The following is a 20,644-nucleotide window of genomic DNA, read 5'->3' as shown; positions in this document are numbered from 1 at the left end:
CTTGACGGTGATGAAAAGATCCAGCCTCGGTTTTCCCCATTAATGGAAGATTCCTTTAACCAACTAAGAATGAAGTCACCATTTGAGATCCGCCACACGCCATCTGGTTCACTGGGATGCGTACCTCATGGGGGCCTGTAACACACATTTGTTTTTGCTAGTCATTGCATGACTTAAACCCTGTAGCCTTCGGAGGGGACATAGTTCCCTTGCACACTGGATTTAAGTTTTTGAGGAAAAATTGTTTTAGCAAAAGTTTGGAAATGATGAAGAAAGAAGAGCGGAGCACTGGATGCGCATCTGAAGGTGTGGCAAGAAAGGAATTGACATCAGTGCACAGGGGAGGCGTCAAAGTCAATGTGCAGCCGCACAATGCTACCTACCAGTGCATGGTAACCTGCTGTGAAAAACATCCGGATCTGAACGCTGCCTAGGGATTGTTCTAAGGGTGAGGAATCTGCAGTTAGAAGTATCCATCAGAAACATGCTTTGCAATCTGACCAATTTATTTGAAAAATGTAACATTATCTCAACTCTGTTTTTGAATCACTGAGAGCACTGATCCCCAAAATTAAGTTTTAAAAACAGAAATATGTCCCAATGATCAATTTTGCAAACCAAAAATGGTGTTTTCAAAAGTTAAAATTCACCCCAAAACATTTATTTTTCCAAATTACCTTTCGTTGTTCAAATTAAATTTATAGCATTGTATAAGCACATAGGTACACACTTACTTCCCTACATATGCAGATACACACAAACATGATCAAAGTGACTATTGATTCTGTAGTATAGCACTCCGGTATGATCAGCTGAGTTATGCGTGCTTCTTACACTTACTGACGCACATTCAAGAAACAAGAGAGATGATCACTGTTAAAAAATACTATTTGTACAAATATATACAGGGCAACAATAGTCATGTTAGACTCAAATACGGTGAAATGTGAATGCTGAGGAGTAAATCAAGCCAGCAAAGTTTTAGAAAAAACAGCTAAAATCTCAAATGTTGTGAAATGCTGCTATTTACCCGATCAGCAGTTATATATTGGAAACCATAGGGTATTATTGCTGTAATATTAATAAGGCTTTCGCGTGCTTGACAAATAATACTGTATGACGCCCTTCAAGATAATATCTTTGATAAGGTTGAAAACACCCATAGCATTTGCTCTACGCACATTTAACCGCTCCAATGCTCGTGACGGAACGGTTCCGTCACAAGCCTCGGGTGGGCTGTGCTGGTGACGGAACGGTTCCGTCGTGGCCCGCTTGGTGCGCCTGCACGGCACGAATTCCGCGCCTGCGCTGACGTTCTGTAGAGCGGGCGGGGCCGTGACGGAACCGTTCCATCACAAGCACAGCTCACCCGCGGGCCGTGACGGAGCGGTTCTGTCACGAGCACGGGAGCGCCGCGCGGCCCCGCCTCCCCCTTAGCGCTGCGCGGATTAGCCGCCGCAGCAAAGGGGTCAATACTGCTTTGTTGTTAGAAAAGTTTCACAGTAAGACTGAGATTTCATACACCAACCAGGTTCGCTTCAAGACCATCTTACGAGGAACAGATACTCTCTTGACTCTCTATTATAGACTACAACACATTTACCAACCAAGATAAACTGATGAATTCAGGGACCAACATTTTTCATACATCCAGTTGTGTGAGTAGATTTTCATTCGTACATCTGATGTGATCAACCATTTCTTTAGTTGAAAGAATAGATTGGCTCTAATAAACATGTATTCTATCTCCATCTAGATAAAAGCCCTGTTTTAAATCATCCTGGCAAACATTAAAAAACGTGTTTTCATGATCCAATCCAGTATTTCTACACATCCATACAGACAAAAAACTCAGGAGCAGTTTGTATTCATTACCACGTGATCATTTTAGACAGTGCATTGTGGATCTAACGTTAATGATTAGAAGGATGATTTAATGCTTTTTCAAAACATTCAATGCATTAGACACTATAATGTTTATTTAAAATATAGAAGTCATAAAAGATTTACAAAAAGTATCACCTAGTGACTTCGTTTTTGGAAGGGAATACAATTGTATTTATTCATCCAACACATGCATTATTAGGTCTGAACCCGTCCTTTTGAGGAATTAGCAACAATGCCCCTGGTGTATCATGAATAACCTCTTCCTGGCTACATACAGTAAGGGGTTAGACATATTTGGCTGGGTGAACTGGGAGGCATCCCAGCGGCCATCTTCCCACTCGCTATTCAAGCACAGCATCATTTTCCTGAAACAAAGTTACTATTGATGAGGTATCGTATGTCATTCCCCAGAATTCAGTGCCATAGCAAATGGCTATACCAACATTTGGCTACATGATTTGAGTTACATTTTCATAAACGGCACTCCCATTCTTTATCTCAAATGTTAAGATTTAGCCTGGAAACTCCCATCCCTTCAACGGCAACATTATTGCAGATAGCGGAGGGTTTCTAAAATGGTTACGTCAAAGATTTGAAAGGCTTTAACCTTTCTGATATACAGACCCCGAGGAGTAGTGGCTGTGTGATACGTTTTTTTTAAATGAAGGGTGATGATCAGCATGAATTTGATAGGGTTAGACATTTTATGTAATAATTATAGTTGGCATTGGGTTTGGGCCTACAGGGTGTTCTGACCAATTTATCTTTCGATAGTGCTAACAGGACATTTGTTTTGTCTAACTTTGGTAACATTTTCCCAGTTTCTTCATATGTGTCACTGATCGACAGCACAGAAAGTAGAGAGGTGTGAAAAGTTACATCCCAACAGTTGCAGCTGCCCTTTAATGTTGATTGTTATTTGTGCTGTGGGGTCAGAGTGTAGGTTTCTAAAGATCTTTGACCCTGAATTTTTCGTCTTTGTATTGGCTAATTTCAAACCTTATACTCTGCAACAAGTAGAGGAATGTGGAAATTCAAGGCGGTCGCTGGGAGGAGCATTTATTTCTTGAAGAATGTTCAAGTATTACATGGGATACTTTGACACATTTGTTCACTCTGGACAGGGCATTCTGAGCATGCCTTGTGCCCGCTGTATGGGGTTTAAGTTTCATATTTTTCTGCCTAGACCTATGCTTAGTGATGTTTAAATTATCTGTTAATTCATTTTGATGAGGTGCATTCCGCTGAAAAAGTTTGGGTCCCATAATTGCTCTTTTTAAAGCAGCAGGATGAGAATCATGTTCAACAGCCACTCTGGGAAGGTTTTTTCCTTTACAAAGGCTACCAAAATCAAGCATAAGAGAACTATCTTCGAATGACACATTGCTTAAAGCATTCCTGGGAAATTATGCAGGGGTCAGGAGCTGTTGCTGTTCTTAGGGGTGAGTAAGGCTTTATTAATTTTTTTATCTTCGGCGAGGCATCCAGTCAATTCGAAAGGATCCTCCTGGATGGACCTAGGAATTTTTGTTGTTAGAATTTCTACAACGGTGTTGTTGGTACAAAATAGGTTTGGAATTCATTTTATTGGTATGTTGCTACAGTATTCCTTCAGATAGTCACTCATATCAGGTTTTTTGTTTTCTGCAGATTTATATAGCGCAAACTCGACCCGAAGGTATTGGAGCGCTTTACATGAGCACCAGTTATGTTACACCAGAACACATTCATTTTTTAATAAAAAAACTTTTTTTTTTGGTGGGCACGAGGAGATTGAGTGATTAGCCCAGTATCACAGGATGTGGAGTCGATCCTTGGTTTCCCAGCTCCTAGGTCGGCAGTCTAGCCTTGAGACCACACCCTCTCCCCAATGGTTCTCTGTGACTGTGGTCTCAATGATCTCGTAATGTGCATTTGCAACCTGGATGGAATGCTTGGAACAGGCCAGTCCTTAACCCCTTCGACGCTGATGACGAGCTGGGCTCGTCATGGTGTAGCCCGCTTGCACGCTGATGACGAGCCCAGCTCGTCACGTAACATGCGATTTAGAAAAACTCAGCGCAGGAGCGGAATTCCGCTAGCGCGCATGGAGTTAAAATGATCCACTTTCTAGCTGCAGGTCCACAAAGGAAACATTGTGCCAACTTCCCGAGTCCCTGCAGTGTGTTGTGGCTCTGGAACTGCCACAGTAGAAGAGATAGGGAAACACTGTCTCCATTGAATGAATGAAAAAATAATTTTATAGTGCAGCAGTTTCCCGTCAAGGCGCATTGCCCTCAGTCACTTCGGAAGCAGCCTGATTTGCACCGGGCTCCACCATTTAATTTTGCTCAGAGGGAATCCCAATCAGCCAATAAAAGGTCAAAAGCATACACAAAGTTTGTCTACTTTTTTGTTGATTTGGGAATGAGCTGCAAACAAAACAATCAAACACCCAAGCATATCCCATGATATACATGATAAGAGCTGTGTTCACACACTCTACATTATGTTGGGAATAGACATAGTCTCAAACAGTTACAGTTTCCACAACTATACTTTTATGTTATTTGCTTTACTATATTTTATTAAGGGTATTTATGTAGTGTGAAACTGGTCCCAAAGGATAACAGAGGTAGTGTATACAAGCACCCAAGGGATATAGACAATGCTATGCTTCGTACCTATGATAGATTATAACAGATTCCAAGCAGCTGTCACATACTCCACACACAGCAGAAACATATTAGTAAACATATGAGTAAAGACACTCATTGTGCTAGCAGGGAGGGTGCTGACAAGTTGTAATTGTGGCAGTTAGAAGCCATTAATCTAAAGTTTTTGGTAGAACAAGACAAAAGATTGACAGTATTAAAAAACATCTACTTGGTGCCGGTAAATCTTTCTCAATTTTTATCCAAGCACCTCAACAAAGAATGTTATCTTCAATTAACATCCTACATGTCCCTAAGTACAGAAGTTGTGAGGATCCCGCAGGGCTTGAACTCACCCTCTCTGTTGCCTTCATCATATTTACGAATCAGTGGGTGTGTGTCTCGCAATAGGCACAAAAAAGATATTACATCTTAGTAAATATATGTCTTACCTCTCTCCGCCGAGAAGCCCAGCACGTCTGCTTGATCTTCCAGACCACAGCAGCCACCAGCAGCAGAGACAAGAAACAACTGGAAAACACAAGCCAACAAAAAGGTCACTCCGCGTGCTATGAGGCAGAAAACAATGCTGCCGGACAGATTTAGATTTCAAGGAACTTCTAAAAAGGATCACAAACTAAAGGCAAATTTGGACTAGCGCCCTCCAGTGTTCACAGTGGAAGCCCCTAAATCAGAAGTTGAACATGTGTATCATAATATAAAGTTGTCAACCAACAGTATAGGAGGCGACTAGAGAGCTTATATAAAATGTTACTGCACTGAAAGACGGGAGAAGTCAGGCCGCGCAGCCAATGTAAAACTACTATACATACAAGCACACACGGACGTCTTCTCCATGCTTTAACTTCAGAAATGACAAACATCTCCTTGTACTATCCATGCTCGCAAGTTACAGGTGCGGCACAGCCATCTTATAACAAACATTGGCAAAGCCATTAGGTCTCGCCTATAACATTAGGTCTTGCCTATGCCAATTTGTTTTAGCCATACTGTACACCAGCATGGCTGTTGCTCAGTATGGCGAAATGAGTAGAGTAAAGGAGAGTGACAATGAGTGGAGTGTCGTAAAGTGGAGTGTTATGGAGTTGTGTGAAGTGATGTAGTGTTGATTGGCGTGGAGTGGTGTAGGGTGTTGTGGAAGGAGTAGAGTGTCAGAGTGGAAAGGCGTAGAGTGGAGTAGAGTTGAGTTTCATAGTGGAGTAGAGTGGCGTGGCATAGAGTGGTGTAGGGCAGAGTGGATTGGTGTAGAGGATATTGTGTAGGATAAAAAGTAGAACCAATGGATGAGACATGAAAAGATTGCGATGGTGCTGACCAGGGAACATGCACATTCATTTATTTATTTATTGATTATTATTATTTGTTTTGCATTTTCAAATAGTGTGAACATAACCCAAAAGCATTAGAGCATTTTAAGGTTTGAAGTTCAGGTTTCAAACCGAAATTAAAAATTCACAGAGCTAGTACCCAAGGGACAGTAATAACCACAAAGAACAAAAATATTTACATACTATTGCATATGCAAGCATATTATTCAAAAGGCAGTGAGGGGAAAGGATTACAGGTTTGTGGCGTTACTGAGATGTTTGGGAAAGGTTGGTGAAGATCAGAAGCAATCTGCGAAAAAAATTGTAGTTACGGATATATTTGTGAGAGAATGGTGGTTATCACATTTAGTGCACTGGGTCAAACCCTGCATGCCTTCTGAGTATGTATATCCCAAATGGAGCCTTTGCCAGAGTTATTATGAAAAAAAACTAGTAGTGATTATTTTAATCCAGGGATATGTTTTTCCTCAGGATTATTCCGCCAATTTCACTGGTGGCCGCTAGAGATCTTCTAGAAAATTGAATTCCTGGCACCTCTCGTCGTCGCCCCCCAGGTTGTCTGTGCTTTAAAGTGAGAGCTGGAAGGTTCCCAAAAAAAGGTGCGAGGCTGTGAAATAGTTTTGGCTTCTGAACGCGCTGCTCAGTTCATTCTGGTGTCTGTCGTCCCATATTTCTTAAAATGAATGCTAGACTTCATGTACTAGCACATAAAGGTTGACACGTTTTTAAAGCAGCAGACCTGCTGGAAAGAGATTGGGCGAAGACAAGTGGCGAGCGGTGGACTTCATTTATTGTGGGAACCGCTCAACCAAGTGTGCAGAGCGCTATGTGATCTTGTGTTAATGGCGTTTGCACAGAACAAGTTTGGACACTGGTATGGCCATATATTGTTTTGTTATTGTAATTGCATTTGTCAAGTGCTTAATTTGTGTCAGTAGTTTCAGGTGTTCAGCACCGGCAATCATATTTGGGACCGTGACTCATTTCAATTATCAGTCTTTGATTTGATCCAGCAGAGAAAGATGAAGAAAAGCTTAAAAAGGATAAAGTAAGAGAAATGTAGGAAAACAGTGACACAGGGAAAACGTAGTCATGACCAAGAACCTGCAAGAATGAGAAAAGGAGGGAAGTGTAGGGATGGAGGAAGAACGAGGTATGAGCTGCAATCACAAGTAGCCCGTTTATGCTATTGGCTAGCTTGGGTATTCGGATTTACCGGTGGTGGACTCTTGCAAAGCAACTTTGGGCCCTTGCATTTACATACATTTTACATACTAAACGTTGTATAAGTGAAGCGAATAACACCCGATTGTGAGTCTTCAAGGAGGTGCAGAGGTAGAGAGTCTGCTCAGATAGAAAGGGTGATCAAACATGCCCCTGTATTTCGGTCTGCCTTCCACTTTCATGCCTAGGAATACAAATCACATCTTCACTGTGAACTCTGCTATGTCTCACAATGTGAATAGAGCACCCTCGTCTATGGATGTCGTAGGACGGTACTCGTCTGGTGAAGTGGCTCAGGAGTGGGGGCCTGCAGCACCTGTCAGAAGGAGCAGCCCGTGCAGTTGAGAGCGGTGGGCCGTGTTGGGGGGTCAACAGACGACCATGAGGGAAAATCAAATAAATAATTTCTCCTTGTTATCTGTCGAAATCATGCCCCCGCCCCCACTCGGCCCGACTGCCCCACCGCTCTTACCTGCACGGGCCGCTCCTGGCTGTCAGGGTTCAGGAAATAACAGACATTTCAGGAGTGCGAGGTAGTCGGTAGAGTCGACATGAGATGACTAAGTCAGCAGTCTGGGTCCCAGTAAAAGAAGGAGATGAGTGAACAGCAGGCTAGTTGTTCATCATAGGTTCCTAGTGGTGAGCTTATGTATGTAGGGGACAAGGCAGATGATGACTTGTGAGAAGGCAGACAGGAGCAGTAGAGCGAACCTAGATGATTGGCGGGAGGGTAAAGTGGTTTCAGGACAGGGAAACACCAGAGTGCTGCTATGTTGAGGTGTGGATGCTGAGAAGGAAGTGGGTAAAGATAGGCTTGTTCCACTCCAGAAGTGGATGCAGCAGGGAGGGTTCTCCAATCAACTATAATCAAATGAATACAACAAACCCACAAAACTCCTGTAAAGCATATCGATAGCCCAAATGCAGCCCGATACTAAAAGAAACCAGGTGGAGTAGAAGGGGATTGTTACCAGAAGAAAGCAGTGTCTGATACTTCTTCCCACATCTGTGTTCCAGCAAAATGGCCTGAGTTAGACTGCCTCGCCCTCTCAAAGTCTTGTGGGAAACTAAGCCATTTGGGGAAGTGCCACAGTGACTTGGAATATGATTTGGTCCAAACATAACCATATCTACAGAGTTCTTACGAGTGCTTGCCCCCTCAGCCAGGCCGCTTCACTGGAAGTTTCATAGTATCCCTTTTAACCAAATCTTATTCCAGATTCCCCAGTGTTGGCATTCCTTTCAGATTTGGTAGGAGGCAAAAGGCCGAGAGTTTGGTCCGAGCTAATCCATTGGAACTGACCTTAATAGGATGACGATGGAATATATTCTGACCAGCCTCCTGGGCTGACTACTCAGAGAGATACAAGATCAAAGATTGAGTCACTTAATGGCTCACCATCCAGAGATGTATTTGATGGACTGATCAAGGGTCAAGATTTTGAAAAAATGCAACAGGACAGTGAATACTAAAACTCTGTGTTGATACACATTGCAGGCTTTAGTGTTTCATGGTTTGTGACTCCCTGGTGCCACAAAGTCAGTTTGGAGGGAAAAGCTTTTGGCATTGACCGATAGGTTAGCACATAAAAAAATCTGCAAAAAAATCAACCACAAGATACAGTCAACTTAATCAAAGCATCTCCATTGCATGCGTTTATTCATTCGGACTGCATCCCGGGAGGGATATAATCAGAAAATGCATTTTGACAACAGTCAAAATTTACATTTGGCACCTAATTAACAAACCTGCTGATTATTTATGGAGATTTATAACCCTGGAAGCAGGGGCCATTTATTGGTCATTTTCTAAGAAATCAAGTTTAAATGACATGAATAGATAGACTGCAACAGATCTCTACCAAACAAGGTGCAAGGGTCATTCTTACAGCAAGCATGCTGGTCTGCATCTGTATGAGGGCCTAGGCAAACATCAGAATAAGAACAGAGAGGCGGATCCTCCATGGGGGCGTTTGGGCGCCGCCCCACTGCTTTCTCGCCGTGCGAGAAGGCAGAAACAAATTGTAGAGAACTACCATTTGTTTCTGTCTTCTCGCACAGCGAGAAAGATGAAGTTCCTCCTGGTTGCGAGAGTGGGAGGGGTTACTCGAGGGCAGGGGGGAGTGGCTTTCCCACTGTTGTAAATACTGTCTGTTTGGGCAGCCTCACAGAGGCTGTCCAAACAGACAGTATTAACTGTATTAAGAAAGCCGCTCCCCCCTGCCCTCGAGGAACCCCTCCCACTCTCCCTGCTCTCTGTATGCTGCAGCATACAGAGAAATCACGTGGTGTTGGGGCACAGAGAAATCACGTGGTGTTGGGGCAGCCGGCCGAACCAATCACAGCGCTGTGCTGTGGTGGAGGCAGGCTGCCTGCAGCCTTCCTGCGTGACGACGAGGAATTCGAAAGTGAGAACTGGACGGCGTCGGCGGGAATCTGGGGAGTCTCGGAGTCGGTGAAGGCGGAAAGAAGGTAAGTTTGACATTTAAATTGTATGTATTTTATTTTATTTATCCCGCTTCCCCACCACCCATAATGCGGAAATCCAGCAAGGCCACGACCGCCTCGCTAAGGCGGTAATGATGAAAGAACGACTTGTGAGATGCAGAAGGAATGATTCCCGAAAGGAAAACGCCTCGGAAAATCCCCTGTGTGTTGACAAATAAATCCCTGTCGATACCAATCAATCTTCTAGAGTAGCGCACAAAGTAGCGCCTGCATGTGTGCCCCAGTTAACCCTGCTATATTGCCAAAAGTGTACACACATTTCGGCTGTGGCATTTCAAGCTTCATCTACACTCTCCTGTCAGTGTAAACTTCAACCACACTCTCCTTTCAGTGCAAGCTTCAGCAACAGTGCTCTGCTGGTTTAGGCTGCACGCTCGCCTCCCAGTGCCCTCATGTCTTGTGTAATGTTTTGGTGACGTTTGGGGGCTGCAGGGCAGTCTCCTCGAGGGAGAAAATAGATTGATATATTCGCTAGGTATTTAAATGAAATTAAACTACTTTTCGCATGGTTTAGAATTCTGAGGCTGTGCTTTAAATAAACGCATGGAGAGAGCTCCATTTGTTTAATATTATGAACTTGCCTGCTCTTTCCTTTATGATGGTGGTTTAACAGCAGCACTGACCATATGTCCACTCGAGTTTCAATTTTTTCAGGGGGGGGGGTGTCGGGCACGTGCGCTACGCCCCGCCACTTTCAAATGTCACCAGCCGCCTCTGTTCACCTCATCCCTACAATAAAAATATTGGTCGTGCTGAGACGCAGGTTCCTCTGGCAACAATAAAGGGAGGAGAGGCTGCCTGGGAGGTCTTACTCGTAAGCACACGTGCAAGACGTTTTCGATTACATTAGCTGGATGACTGAGGGGAGGGTTTGTGGTCTTTCTGGTCAGAGCGTACTTTGGAAGGTTGACTAAGTCTGTATTAGAGTAAAAGTGAAGAGATGCCATGTGCTGCTTCCGCTAGGGTGACCAACTGGCATGGGTGCAAATTCAGGATGGCGAATGTAAAAATTCAGGACAGAGGGTCAAAATTCAGGACAAAAATTCAGGACATGAGGTCAAAATTCAGGACAAAAGGTACGTTTTTCAGACACATCAGAGGAGGTTGCGCAATAGTATTTAAGTAAGCCCATCCATATCCAAACATATTCAACTATTTCCAAACCTATCTATCATGTATCCTTCGATCCATCATTTCACTCATCCATCCCTCCAGCCACCCTATCCATCCGTACGCTCATCCAACCACTCTTCCACCCATCCATCCATTCACTCATCCTTCCACCCATTCACCCTTTCAGTCATCCATCCACCCTCCCTTCCTCTCTCCATCAGCCCTTTAACTTAGCCATCCTCCCTTCCACCTACCCATCCATCCACTCATGAATCCATCCATTGACCCTATCACTCATCCATCCTTTCAGTCATCTATCCCTTCACTCATTCACTCATCTATCCATCCTTTTGTTCATCTACCCTCCCTTTCACTCACTCATCCACCCTTACATCCACCCTGTCACTCATCCGTCCATCCATTCACCCTTTCACTTATCAATTCATCAATCCATCCATCCATCATTTTACTCATCCACCCACCCATTCACTCACCCATCATCCCCCATTTCACTCATCCATCCATCCTTTGACTCATCCATTTACCCTTTTACCCATCCACCCATTTATACATCTATTTACCTATTCTCTAATCCATCCTTTCACTCACCCATCCATCCGCCCATCCCTTCTCTCATATCCATCAATTCATCCTTTCATTCATCCATTCACCCTTCCACTAATCCATCCTGCCCTCCACCCATCCCTTCACTTACTCACTCGCTCACCTTTTCATATTAATTATGAGCTGAGCCTTTGTCTGCAGAGCTGAAGACAGAAGAGGCCTATCAAGAATTTCCCGCCTGCTGTAGTTCCTAAACAAGGGATGGGGTGGGGGTATGGTTCACTACACCCCTGCACATGGGCAATCTGAAAAAGTGGAAGTCATGAGTCATGCGTGATGCGCAGTGCCGGGCCATGAGGTGACTGGGACATGTTGTTTCCAGGGATTTAAGTGGGATGAAAAAACTGGGGGGTATCTCCAAAAGGTGTACCGCCAGACTGATATTTTGTCTCTTCTGTCATTGTATCCAGATACATAACACAACAAGTAACGTTACAACTACAACTAGCCAGAACTATTGGCGTTGTCAATGGTTGTTAGCTGCATAAAATAACAAGCATTAAAAATGCTATAGTTCTCGCTTTTCATTAAGTTGAAGCCATTTGCTTTGATATACAATAGCATTGGCAAAGCAAATGGTTTTAACTTAATCAAAGGCGAGACCTATTGCATTTTCAGTGAATTTGGGCCCCTCTGTAAATCAGGTCGATCCATTCAATCTGGAAGGAATACTTATACAATTTGGTCAGCTGCTTTGGAGAAAGCATGTAAAACAAAAGACCATCCTCGATGGTGTAACACTATACAAGCTAACTAGGCACGCTTTGCACTGTTCATACATAAAAGCGTTGAGTAGCTACAGATGAACTGATAGAACCCAGAGATTAGAAGCAGAGCCGGCTTGTGAAAGACAGAATTCTCAGAAGTTTCAGCTGCATTTCCTTGGATTTCCCTCACCTTTGGCTTCAGATCCCTCTAAGATTTGAGGGCGAGAGAGGAGCGTTTGAACTCCGTGGGATGGCATACAGTTTCCAGGAGGCAAGGAGTGAAGTCCATAGGTGGAGAATGGAGTAATGTGGACAATGCGCACGCAGCTGAAAGGGAGGCTGAGATACGTGAAGAAAGCTCCAGTAATGATCGTGAATGAAACAGAACAAAGGGCCGACAGAAATGGAAGGGAGGCACTGGCAAGATGGACTAAATGAAAGTTAGGTAGAATAAAAGCATACATATATAGAACTGTTTCAGGTAAACACGATTCCACATAGCTTATTTTTAAATCAACCCCGAAGCCTTTCATTTTCTCTAGTTTATGTGACGGGCATCCGAGCGAGGTTTCCCGGAACACTGCACAGGGGAGGCGATGTAGATAGAGGACTGCGAGGGGAGCCAGAGTTCTCAGTGGCCACCCCTGACATAGACAAGGGGGAGGAGGAGGCAGACCGAAGAGAGGGCACGAAGAGTGAGCGTCAGTGAAAGGTAAAGCGCGGCTTCCATGAAGTTGGCACCACGCTGAGCCAGGAACACGTTTGTTTAATTAAAATAAAACAAGAATTAAAACAAAAAGGAAGGGTGTGGTACAGGGAACAGGCGCCCTCGGAAAGCATGCAGGAAAAAAACAAGCTGTGCCAGAGAAATGAAATTCGCCTCAGCTGTTGTTGAAGGTAAACGCAGTAATAGCTCAAAAAAGTGCTTAGCGGCTAATTAAGAGACACTGACTCCCGCCGCAAGTAAAAGATCCAATCCCGGTGGGCGTGGCCAAAAGTGGACAGGGTGGTAACCAGGAGGGACTTAAGAGCCTCCTGGACAATCCTAACACCCCGTTTTGCATAATTGGTGACGCAAAATGACGCACACCAATGGAAAACAAGGGCGGAGCAGACAGCGAGCTTCTAAAATCGGATTCCAAGAAGCCCTCGCATGGCGAGAGCAGCACATGCGCATTTCTAACGCCAGGCAAGACCTAAAAAAGCAGCAACCATGGCTTATTTGAATATAATATTGATAATGCATCAGTTCTAAAAATGATGAGACTCTTGCCCCTTCTTTTTAACTTCTTTCACAACCTTCTTTTCATGAACTGGATTCCGCATCAGCGTGTTTGTACATTTCTTCCATCTGACAGAATGCCTTGCCCTAGACCAAGGCAGGAGGAGGCCACCCCATGCTGTAACAGCCCATACTGGCCAAAGTCATTCTGTATGTGACAATCAGCCAGCAAACAGAATGACAATGGTCGGAGTGGAGCTACTTTTGTGCTCCGAGGAGGAGTGTGAGGCGTGCCCATCAGGGAGCTGAGGCTTCGTGCCGGGAAAAGTGCTGTTCCCTGTAATGCCCAAAATTATGGACAGAAGACGTCCGTAAAAGGGATCATCACAGACAACGGGCGTGAGGTCCAATTTACGGACGGTCCGTGACATTTACGGATGGTTGGTCACCATAGCTCCCGCTGCAGCAAAGCCGGACCCTTTTTTCAGGACCCTCTTCCTTGTAAGGGACTCACAATGGTTGGAGTAGGCTTCTGGATCAAAGGAGGAAAGTCCAAGGGCTGTTCAGGCTGACGCTATGGTCTGCAGAGCCACTGTGAGATGACCCCTTTCCAGGCCTCGTCACCAATCACTCTTTAAAGACTTGTGTACCCCAGTTAAGAATGTCCGCTCAATTACCCATAAAGATGGAATAGAGAGTCATTGAAGGGCTGCCAAAGTGTGGGAAGGAGTTTCAGTGTTTCCAAGCTTTGTGTTATCTAATCGCACCTTATGATACATTGGCTGGTCTAAGAGAGAGGTGATCAGAGAGAGACATTTTGAAGTTCTACATTCACCTGAATGGGTACGTAGTGAGATCCAGCAAAAGAGTCAGTGCTTAATTTGTGAAGGTGGTGAGCACACCAGCACTTGTTTGACCAGGACTTATTGTTTACCCTCACATTTTGATCCAGAACAAGAGAGAGAAAGGCAGAAAAGGGAGAAAGTCAGATTAAGAAACAAATAGAAGAGACAGGAAGTGAAAGAAAGAGGAATGAATTGATATTAAAATTTAGAATAGAATTTCCTATGAACTCAAGGTAAACAAATCTGAAGTGCTCTGGAGTTGGGTGTTTAGATTCAAAGAACAAAAGAGAGTACTGGACTGTGCAATGGGAAAATTTGGAAACTGCGAGAAAATAAACCAGTACAAGGACAAACTAGAATAATATCCAATTCAACTTCCAGTGTGAGGAGTAATATGATTCATTCCCAGCTGGAACAGTTTTGGGCTCTAAAGACCTGATATTCCCCAAACTGTGTTTTCCCCGTCGCAGAAAAAAGTAAGAGAAGCCTGAAGCATGCCCATGAGGTTCCAAAGCTGTATACAGTGTAGACTACTTAGTGTCCAACTGAAGCAAATACATCAAACTCCTGACCTTAAGAACAAGACATACCAGAAGACATATGTCCAGGGCATTGAAGAAAGGAAAGCTGTGCATTGAACTGGAAAACTGGCTCCAGGTTTTCCTAGGCTTTCCCTTCTTGAGTGAAGAGACAAACTCCATCTGCATTAAGTAGGGATTTGATCATCTTCACGCCGTTGGAATTTGCGCAAAGACACAGTACGTTTGAACAGAGTTGAGGAACTTCTCTTCTGTACTTTCCATCAGTATCAATCAACCAAATAGTGGATAAGCCTGTAGATCTGGAAAGATCATGCTTAACAGGTGCTTTGATTTGGTGGCCTTCAAAGATGCAAATTTGAAAATGGCGTATTTACAGGCACTGTTTGCTGCACCATTTAGTCAAACCAAGCAGCTAATTTACAGCCGAAAATGACTGTCAGAAAGGCTTCTCCCCAACATGTTGCTGTCAGAAATCTATTTATGAACTTTACTATGTAAAACCCTTTATCACAACGCTCGATTTGTGTCATCCTGATACTTTGTATTTTAATCCATGTTGTTTTTGCTTGCTCGTTGTGATGGGCTGTCTTAGAAACTTCTAGGCCTGGAACTCCCTTATTCATGTCACAGCAGAGAGGCCAGATTCCCAGAAAACCTTGTAAAAAGCTGATATAGACAACAGTTACTCCCACCACTCCCCCCCTCAGTTCCAGTTATTCTCTTTGGCAGTCATCCTGAGCGACTCTCCTGTTGCACATCCTTGCCCCCTCGTTCTTCTGCCCACCAACCCTCAATACTTTTACATATGCTTCCATTAGCTGGCTGAGGGAGGGGGGGGGGAGGGAGGGGGGTGACAAAATGGCAAAAATGTGTTTTAAACATATTTTTGACATTTTGTCAAGCCGGGTGTGACAAATTTTCCACACCGGGTACCACCTGACCTTGCTATACCACTGGGAGCAGCACTCTCAATGAATTACTTTTCCGATTATAATACCATGACAGCATTTTTGCCGTGTCATAGCAGCTGTAAACCTTTCTCGATTCACATATTTTCATATTTTCCACTTCTGACGCTAAGGACTGCAAGCTGAATATTTTGACACATGCCAACCTGGGCCCCTCAGCCAGAGTGCCTCTTGATATCCTGTCTTTTGAAGCACTTGTAAGACTCACAATTCCCCTACAAATATTTAAATTCAATCAGAAACTCCCTGCATTTGGACCTCATTGGACCCAACTAACAAAAAACTGCAGCCATCCAGGTAGCACAGCAACAGAATACATCACAAGCACCCACTCAAAGACGGTACCGAAAGGCTCAATAGCATCACTAGTTATCTTTGCCTATGTACATCTATCAGCTCTAAATGTATATCCAGTCCATGGACAGTGAGAAGTTGATAGGTTGACTCAGCGTTCACATCGTCTGGCCCACTCCACCAAACTGATCAATAGAGTCAATGAGAGAAGTTCTTTTCAGATAACACAACTGGTGTTTCTTGTTGAATCATTTTGGTCTTCTTGGTACTATCCCCAGAGAGGAGATTACCTAATTTCCCCAGGACTGCAGGAAATTGCCCAGCCACGCTGAAACCTCTTTCAATACCTTTCCTGGCAATATCTCTGGTTACTCATCAAGGCTACGTGTTCAGCCATCGTACGTGTTTTTTAACCCTTGTATGTGTTCCTTATTCCGAACCTAAATACTATACTAAAATATTCTGCTACCGTCTATAACCAAAATAATGTGCCTGGTACTCTTTCCCTCTTTTCAGCAAGACAAGATGGCAGAGGACGTGCCATAAGGGAATCTATTTCGCATTCAGCACTTTCTCCAGAAACCAGAGGATTTTCAAGAACTGTACAACTCTAGTCAAGCATTGAAACTCATGCATTAATTAAAAACAAAGTGGAAAGCAAAAACTAGCAGCCGTACAAGGAACACTAAACACTTTCATGGGCGTGGAAAGAAATGAATTCAGGCTTGCCTTCATCTATTATTCGTAAAGTAATTTATTTTCAAATATGGCTGTGTGCAGCTTTACTTTTCCACTTGTATTGTCAACTCAGCAGTTTAAAAACTTCCAGGACTGCCTAAGCAGCACATTATCCACCCTCGGAGTGTTTTTCTGTTTATCTGGTCACTCTGCTCGTCTTCTCAGAAACATTTTGCAATGCTGATTTTGTGAGCACCTTGTTTTGTAGCCATAAACTGTTAATGCCTGCCCCCATTAGACACAATGAAAACTAACTCAAGCCCTGGGTGGGATTTCTAGGCAGACATATGAGGAGCATCTCAAATATGATTAAGATGCTGAATTAAAAACACCAGTTGGTACTCAGGCAGTCCTAGCGTATGGCAGACGCGGTAGGGTTAGCGTGAGTCACGGCGTCCCCGCGTGTTTACTCTGCGGGAACGCTACTTCTCGCTCTTGATTAATGCAAGTCAAACATTTCAACCTGGCGGATCATAACTGGCTGTCTCGGCACAAAAATGCTTTGATTACAGCCCCTGCACTGTGCAGGTTTAATGGCGCCTTTAATGGCTTTATGGGCGCGATCCGCAAACCACTTATGTGCTGTGGATAGCTGAATTTAATGTAAGTTACACTTAAAAATTTTCGTCAATTGCTTTTCTTCAAGGGGAGAAGCAAGCGCATGGGTACAAGTGGTTTCAAGAGGCGGATCTAAGAGGTGGAGGAGGGGGCATGGGAAGAAGAAACTTGGTGTTGAATCAGCCTGTGACCAGCAGATTACTGTCTCCACAATGCACTGCAAATCTTTTAAGCATATTCCTAATCAAAGCAAACCACTCTGCTCTTTTTACATAGTTACAGCTCCCTTGATTCACGATGGCACGCTCTTGCACCCAAGGGCCTAGTTTGCGCGATACAAGACCACAAAATAACTAAATATAGAGGAACTGTAGCACTTGGGATCTGCGGATGTTGATGATACAGAGGATCTCTTACGTTACACTGCTGCTTATCTTGAGTAACCCCAGACTACTAGCTTTAACACTGTGCATCTCAGGGGTGAACCTTTGTGTTAGTGTGGCTTATATTGAGCGTTCCTCATTAAAACCACAGATACTGGATGCGTTGCTGCTAACGATACGGGCTGCCCCTGGAAGGCCACTGATTCTGGAGGGTCTCCAGATATGGATATTGGCACTGATGAAAAAATGAAGGGTCTGTTGGCTTTTTGATGTTTTTGTCATTGATACTCGGAGACACTGGTGAAGCGATGACTGCACTTGGAATTATTGGGGATACTGGCACAGATGTGGGGTGTCAATTGGGGTACTGTGTCGATACGGCTCATCAAGACATATCCCATAAAATAATTTAAGAGGGTTTGGTTAAAAAATGAAGGAGAAAGGTTACCCTTTGGAGGGCTCTGATTCTAAATTTTAGTCTACAGAAAGTAGTAATTAGGAACTGCCAATCCATTTAGATAAAAAAAAGATCAAGGAAATCCAGAGTAAGAACATAGTTCTGAAGAGTCCCATTTGGATGGCAGTTGCAACACACAGAAGACCCAGACTGGGGAAAGAAAATGTTCAAATAATAACAAGAATTGGTTGAATGAAGCACACTCTGGCACCAGTCCTAATATGGAGAACACAAATGAAAAAACTTAAAGGTCCCACCAAATAAAAGTTAGAGCAGAAGGGCTGGGGGAGGCCTAACTGTAGAAGCAGACTTGATAAATGCAATGATGGAACCCAGCTCTCCAGATGAGTTGAAAATGCAGTAGAAGGAGAACCCAGGCTAGCACACCCAAGAACGTGCAAGTCCCAAACTACAGAAAAGAATGACAACACATATTTAGATATATGAACATAACCGACACTGCTGTGGCAGCTTAGCACCAGATTTCAGTTAGAGCCTAGCATAGATCGTGGTCACCTGATTCGGTCCTTCAGCCCTGTAGCATCCCGATACCGATATTCCAGACAATCCCAGTTACAGCTTTCCTTCTGCATGTTTGGGTTCTGCAACCTCTATGAATATGGCCGTTTTAAATGCTGCTATAGATAGTGTTACCTGTCTGGAAGACATCATGGCATACATTGTTCAAAAAAGTACAACAAGAAGCCCAAAGAGAAAGCTGGCATTTGTTAGCCTGGTCTGATCTGTATTTTCATTTGATTTTGGTGGTGGGGAATCACATTTTGTTAGAATGTGGTTGTTAGTTTGTGATTTATTGTCAATTTGTTTTGCTGGATGGTTTTGCTTTGCTGACACAACACGTTTTGACTGTTGATATTTAGTTTCTTTTAGTAGAAAGTGCATGCTGTGTTGATGCCTTAGCCTCTCAAAGATGCAGTACTGTTTCCTAATTTTCTGCACATTTGTTTTATTTCGCTGTCATGACAACATGTTGTGGGATTAACAGCTGCTTTGGTCACACAAAAAAGAGTGTGCATGTATGCAGACTTTCTTAAAGAGAAATACAATGAAAATATAAGCTCTATGCCAAAAGTATCTACTATGCAACATGTTGCCGCTATACCTTGTAAGTGTACCACTTACAACATTAACTTCATCTTCTTCCTCCTTTTGATGATAATCTTTTTGAGGGAACACCTTACCTCTGCAAAGGCAGCCTATTCCTCAAAGGGGCCCTTCTCCATGCGTCCAAGTTTATTGTAGCTCAAGATGTAGCTAAAAAATTTTTTTTTTGATTTGCTGGCTTCAAGGCATGCCAAGTCACCCAACTAATTCTAAACATTTTCCCTAAACAAAGCAACAATTAGGGCAACATGCACGAAGTATTTTTGCGGTCGGAAACGGCCAGTCGGGCTGTTTCCAACCGCAAAAATGCTTTTAAAAACACAATCGCAATTTATGTTTGCAATTCGGTATTTGGAAGGGGCATGTTTAGGGCAGCCCTTCCAAATACTGAATCTGAATCGAATGTATGAGTGTTTTGCGACATAATGACGGTCGCAAATCATTCACACTTTACCACCAACTCAAAGTTGGTCGTAACCCATTCGCAAATGGGAAGGGGTCCCACAGACCACTGCCTACTCTTAAAAAATGAAAGGAAAACTTTTCCTTTATACTTTTTAAATGCATCCCATTTTCCTTCAAGGAAAATGGGCTGCATTTAAAAAAGAAAATTGTTTTATTTCAAAGCAATCACAGACATGGTTGTTTGCTGACCCCAGCAGGCCACCATCCCTGTGATTTCTGTGATTCCTAATGGGTCGAAACTGAGATACCTCATTAATATTCATGAGGTCGGTCTATTTGCGACCTACTAGGAATCACAAAAAGAGTAAAACACACTTTATTTAATACATTAGTGTTTGCAATTACCGAACAGCGAATCACAAAAAAATCCCTATTTGGTAATCGCAAAAACTAATGTTAGTACATCTGGCCCTCAGTGTCTTTGCCAGTGCTTGTTTAGCTGCTAACACGTGTCTCTCCAACGTGTCATTCTTCACTGTTTTCCCTTTGGTTTCACACACAAAGACGCTGATTTTTGAGTCTCATTAGTTCGCGTCTTTCAAGAAGAGAACACACGGAGCTTCTAACCCAGCTTATGGCAAGAATGATCATTTTTAAATTTAATTGGGCAAATGGCAATTAATATTTGAGCAAATGCAAGCATACACGGCAGTAACATTATTCATACTTGTCTGCATCGTTGAGCCATCCAGCTGATTTCACTCCTTTCATCTCCCTATTCGAACTAAAAAGGTAACAAAACTACAAAAGACACCAACTAATTCAAGCAGAAGACTGAAAATACTTTTAGCATAAACTCTGGATTGTGTCTAAAAACTGCATCATTATAGAAAACTGCGAATTTGGATGCACACAACTCGCTTACTCACCTGGCTTATGTGATGAAATGCCAAAAGGTAATGAGCCAATAAACTCAAAACAGTAAAAGCACCAAAAGCGAACATCGAGAACTAGAGGGGTTAAATCTACATTTGAGTGGGAGAACCAATCTAATTCTTCGGG

General features: G+C 43.3%; 1 long non-coding RNA gene across 1 annotated transcript in view; it reads right to left on the bottom strand.

The window, feature by feature from the left end:
- LOC147663863 (uncharacterized) overlaps positions 1 to 20,644 on the bottom strand; it is a 405,123-nt gene that overhangs the window by 325,407 nt on the left and 59,072 nt on the right. The window contains exon 2 of the long non-coding RNA XR_015305209.1: positions 4,973 to 5,051. This is a non-coding gene — a long non-coding RNA (uncharacterized LOC147663863). The remainder of the gene's footprint in view (positions 1 to 4,972; positions 5,052 to 20,644) is intronic.

Source organism: Lissotriton vulgaris, unplaced genomic scaffold (genome assembly GCF_964263255.1).
Source record: "Lissotriton vulgaris unplaced genomic scaffold, aLisVul1.2 SCAFFOLD_1664, whole genome shotgun sequence".
NCBI lineage: Eukaryota > Metazoa > Chordata > Amphibia > Caudata > Salamandridae > Lissotriton > Lissotriton vulgaris.
The sequence above is the reverse complement of the archived record's forward strand: the minus strand, read 5'-3'. Positions and strand labels throughout refer to the sequence as shown.